The sequence below is a fragment of the Solanum dulcamara genome, chromosome 10 (assembly GCF_947179165.1).
Source record: "Solanum dulcamara chromosome 10, daSolDulc1.2, whole genome shotgun sequence".
NCBI lineage: Eukaryota > Viridiplantae > Streptophyta > Magnoliopsida > Solanales > Solanaceae > Solanum > Solanum dulcamara.
The window spans coordinates 31,492,664-31,498,322 of NC_077246.1; the positions used below are offsets into that span (position 1 = coordinate 31,492,664).

The window sequence follows — 5,659 nt, forward strand, 5'->3', positions numbered from 1 at the left end:
TAAATTTTTGATTTAGAGTATGTTGATAGTAAAGATATATTATATGTTTGCACTTCTTGAATGTGAACTTGATGACATTTAAACTTGTTGGAAGTGTTATGGTGTAGTTATATAAACTACTCCTACTCTGATTATCTTTTCAATTTATTAAATGGACTAGATATTTACAAAAGTGGGGAAACTTCCTTTTTGTTATCATTTATTTTCTCATTTCTTTAAGTTCCTATCCTTTCTTCTTATCCTCTCCACCAACCCTCCAATTTCATTTTTCTTCAAGAAATACAGAAACCAAAACCTCCCTTCTCTCACATATTCATCCACCAAATCGATCATCAAGACTTTCCTTGGTTGATCCCCAAACAAACTCCACACGATTGAGGTAAGACATAAACCCATTTTTGGAATTGACTGTTGTTAGTGTTTTTAGCATAATCTCTTATATAAAGCTTTGTTTTAAGTGATTCAAGATGTTCTAGAAAGATATTTCATCTGTTTACAACTTTCGTTCAGCTCTCAAAACTCAAATCTTTATGTATTTACTTGAAACTGGGCGAGGAAGTACATGGCAGGTGCTGCCCAAAATTCTGTTTGTGCAAACTCTACTTGTACTGCTGTTAGTGTTTTGACTATATCGTTTTGTACAAAATGAATTTTGAGTTAATTTCTATTGGGTTGGAAACTAAAGACATAGATCTACAAGTTTGGTGAAGGGTATAAAGTCCATTTTTGCCGTTTTCAGTTCACAAACTTAGATACAACTGGACAAGTATGTCTGTCCAGATTTTTGATTTTCAAAGTTTATCATGTGTACCTGTTAGTATTTTGGGGATATCTCTTTGTATAAAATTCTTTTTGAGTTGATTTCTGTTGGGTTGGAAACTAAAGACATATATCTACAAGTTTGGTGAAGGGTATAAAGTCAATTTTTGCCGTTTTCAATTCCCACACTTAGATACAACTGGACAAGTATGTCTGTCCAGATTTTTGATTTTCAAAGTTTATCATGTGTACCTGTTAGTATTTTGGGGATATCTTTTTGTATAAAATTCTTTTTGAGTTTATTTCTATTGGGTTGGAAACTAAAGACACATATCTACAAGTTTGGTGAAGGGTATAAAGTCCAGTTTTTCCTTTTTCAGTTTCCAAACTTAGATTCAACTGGACAAGTATGTCTGTCCAGATTCTTGATTTACAAAATCTGTCATGTTTACCTGTTAGTGTTTTGAGGATATCTTTTTGTACAAAATGAATTTTGAGTTGATTCTTTTTGGGTTGCAAACTTAAGACATATATCTAAAAGTTTCATGAAGGGTATAAAATCCAGTTTTGCATTTTTGAGTTTCGAAATTTAGATTCAAGCTGCGATACTTGACTTTCCAAATTTTCTGTGTTGGTAACATAATTCGGGTTGAAACATTCTAGGCTTAATTGCAATAATAAATCTTGTTTTATGTAAATATTATGGATATTCTGGAAATTTAAATAAGATATTTAATAGTATTTTTAAGGTTGTTTATATCGTGTGCAAGTTGAAGAACTTGAGACATTTGATGGCCTACGGTTTGAACTTTTGAAGTCGTGTGGGACTGTTGAATTGTTGTATGCTAAAAGGGCTGAGGTTTGTGTATAAACTCTTGTTACCTACTAATATATTAAAAGCCTATCTTGGTATATTTGTTATATTCTTGAAATATGTCTTGTCATGTTGGTATCTTTGGAAATTACAAGACACTTGCTTAACTCGCCCACTTGTACGGATTGTTTGATCACTTGACATTCTTGTGGACTTTGTCCTTCTTGTGGCTGTGACTTTGTCACCATTGGCATGCCTCTTGTTTCGGACCCTTTGCCATCTTGATTATGGATTTTTAGTTCGTCTTAAGTATGGAAGTTATCCATTTTAAGTACGAATTAGGAAGCCATTTTTAATATGGTTCTTGGTTCTCTTGATTATTGGGTGTTTACTCTTCTTGATACAGGGCTCCGGTCCTTCTTGAGACTTGATCATGTTTGGTGTAAAGGCATGATGTACACATTGGGCGAAACTTAATGTTAAAGCTTATTAACGTGTTTTTATGAATTATTGGCACTTAGCCTTTTTCATATCGAACTTAATAGTCATGATATATTTGTTGTCTTGATTTATTTGTTATGTGTACATTTGTGCTGCCATGACTCTAGAAAATAAGTTGAAGAACCCAAAGGCTTCAAACTTGTAGTTTTGCACCACTAAGCTTTATGCTTAGCGATAGTTGTTTCTATCGTAGGAAATGTCCGAGAAGATGCTTGAGGTTGGCCATTGGAGTTGAAGTTTTGGGAGCTTTAAGGAAGATCACATTTGCATATAGGCACCTATATTTTGTAGTATTTTGGGACGTGTATACGATTTATGGTTTGCTTGTGTATTTGTATTTATGTACGTATTTCTGAGAGTTGTAACTTAAAGATTGTTGCTTGTTTTGTAAATTTTGGGGTATGTACATTTCTAAATTTTATGAAGTACTACATTACCCTTTGGAGTTAGAACATTTGAATGAAGCATAAATTATCATAATACATGATTGTCTCGGAAGATATTTTTTTAAAAATAAAACTATTTTGAGAAGTCGCCCGTCCTAAATTGAAATTTTTATTTGATTTAATTGAGATGGAAAAAAAAATTAAGTTGGCTAACAACTTACACCTTTCATTTTTTTTTGATCATATAAATGGGCCTTACAGAAAGTTATATATATATATTTTTTTTTGTGTCACGAATTTAATATACGTTTTTTTTGTAGTAGCATCCTCCCTGGAGGGTCGCTACAGGACTGTTCGTGTCACTTCTATGCTGCCCCAAATTGGGCTTTTATGTTATCAAAAATCATTATATAACTGTGGGATACCTTAAATAATTAATTCACGAAATGAAACTTTTACACCCCACACTCTCGAGCTCAGAATGTCTCTTAAGTTCCTTAGACCTTATCATCTGAGCCAGATAAGCTACGACACTATCAAATGAGTCTAAGGAAGGGATAATGTGATACTCTATAGTAGAGAAGGTTATAAATAGAGTCAGAAGAATCCGGAAGGAGTTGGAGGTCAAGTAATGAGTCGTAGGACTCGATTTACCTACGTAAGCTACTAACTTAGAAGTCTTACATACTTGAGATACTTGATGACATACCAAGCTTACATAGCATGGATTACACAGGCTCTTAAAATAATATGATATTACGAACCCACGAGGAAGAGAAAAAAAAGACATGTGGCAGCCAATGAGGGAGTGACACGTGGCAGTACCTCAAGCAAGCAGGTGACCCACCTGCTTGGGATCAAGTAGGTGACCCACCTTCTTGGGGTAGGTGGGCCCCACTACCACGTGGCAGTCCCTCCTTCAATGTATGGATACAGTGGCCCATTAGGGGCTAGACACGTGTCCCCCTTAGGGGATGACACATGTCACCTCTTGGGACCACATATATGTATGTATACTATGACTTTAACTTCAGCTTATATCCAAAATCATCAGCAACAAAGTCAAGAACAAACCCTAAAACAAGAGAGAAAAACATGACGGCTTGGGGAAACAAAATAGGTAAGTCCCAATTTCGTTCTATAAATTAATTATCCAGCATATACCATAATGATAGTGAGGTATTATAAGTATAAAATCATGTCTTGGTGCAGCCAAAATGGACAGTAAACAATCCACATAATTTCAGCACGACTAAAGGTTTCTGATGCACAATTTTAGCTAGTTATGGCCAATTTCGGGTAAGGTAAGGCTTATACTTTAAATTTGGACTCATAGGGTTGTTATGTAGTGTATTATATACCTTTTTACTTATGGAGGTATAAAAAAGGTCATGGAAATGCTCAACGATAGAAACAATCGAAATTGAAGTCGTCGTAGTTAAATTGTAGTCGAAATAAGGCATTGTGTGTGTGGAGGCTTCTTCTGGTTGTGTGGTGTGTGTTTCAGGGCCTAAATGTGACCTAAAATAGGTGTGGTATCTGCTGGTTGTACCCACATGACCCCCTGCTTCATACGGTTAAAGGTTTTGCAAAACAGAAATTAGAAACCTTATTTTGGTATCATAGTTTCGAGCGAGTCGTTTGGAGTTTATATGGTATAAGATTGATGTGAATTGTATATGTTATGCTGCAGGTTGTTTTTGTTGGTTGGATTTAGCTATTAGGAGTATAACTGGAAATTCGGATAGGGCACATTATAGGGAAGATGCTGCCTGATTTTTGTTAACTCTTTAACTAGGTATGGAACTAGTCGAAAATGGGAGAGAGGGGATGAGTTCTACAAATACTCGTGTGTAACCTAAGGTGATGAAAAGCCTAAGTTTGTTGATACTTGTATTGATTCCATATTAAATAGGTTTGGAGGATGACGACGTGGACGTGATTAAAGGAAATCCGTAAGAGGTATGTGAAGCTTTCTCTTTGCATATTTTTGACATAAGGATGTAGAGCTTATTTTCTTTTGGCATGTCTTATATGTAAGTTATGAATGATATGTATATGATATTTGGGATTCAATCCATTCTTATAGCCCTGAGTATAAATCGAAACTCTCGTTTACTTCTTGATATTAGGACTCCTGTAATGATTGAGTCATTACCTTATAAGCTCTCTATCTAGTGAAAAGTAATACATGTAAAACCTATCTCTCCCTTCTTCTAGAATGAGTTTACTGTAAGTAATATATGACATGGGTTTAGAGGTGACTCCATTTATAAGTTATAGGTATAACTTGTGACTTGTAGTCACTTATGAATATTAACGGTCTGAAAGTAGTTAAACTACTATTCTAGAGCCTGTTATATAATGAATAGTAAGTGGAGGTACCAGTTCCTCTTTTTTTAAAGGCTCTATAGTGATAATGGTCTCTGATTGCATAATTTGTGTCTTTTTTTGCATGGTCTATATGGTGTTGTCTTGATGCATCTCTAAGATTCCTAATGCCCCAATTGGTGTAACCCCTAATGATATCTAAAGGGCACTTCGGATAATTACTTTCCTGGTCCTTAGGTGACGGTGCACTTGACTGCTTCATTGAGTCTCAGAGGGTGATTTAGTTGTATATAGTTTCTCACTACTTTACTCATGCATGCTCTAACCCTTCTTTCTTCGCGTCCCACGATGGGCCAGATATTATGTTGGGTGCAGCTTTATTACTTCTTTCACTATATCCCAGGCCGGATATGTGCAGTTCCACGCATGAGGAAATGATTCCGTATGTGAGGCATGATATATGTTATATGTTATGATGATACAATTATTCACCGAGTCCCGGTGTCACGACCCAACCCCGTAGGCCGCGACTGGGGTCCGACCTGGACCCCCCGTACATATATCTATTAGCTGAGGTCACATTGAATCGTAAATAAGACAATATCATGTAACAGAGCCCCACTGGCGATAATATTTTCATAAATTGTAGCCCTTTTCGTTTGTATCACAACATGACAGGGCACGCAAGCCGACAAGGCTGCCATAACATAATAATATATATCATATATCATGTAGACCCAGCTTAATCAAACTGACATACACAACCCACATATACATGTCTGCAGACCTCTAAACATATAAATGACAACATATGGCGGGACAGGGCCCCCGCCGTACCCCTGAATGGATAAAACAATTTCAATACATC

At 35.8% G+C, this 5,659-nt stretch overlaps 1 long non-coding RNA gene across 1 annotated transcript; it reads left to right on the plus strand.

Annotated features, from left to right (window-relative positions):
- The first annotated feature begins 266 nt into the window (after positions 1-266).
- LOC129871166 (uncharacterized) lies at positions 267-2,495 on the plus strand. Its single transcript, XR_008762202.1, has 3 exons — positions 267-379; positions 1,509-1,618; positions 2,268-2,495. It is a non-coding gene; the product is annotated as an uncharacterized LOC129871166 (long non-coding RNA).
- Positions 2,496-5,659: the final 3,164 nt, after the last annotated feature.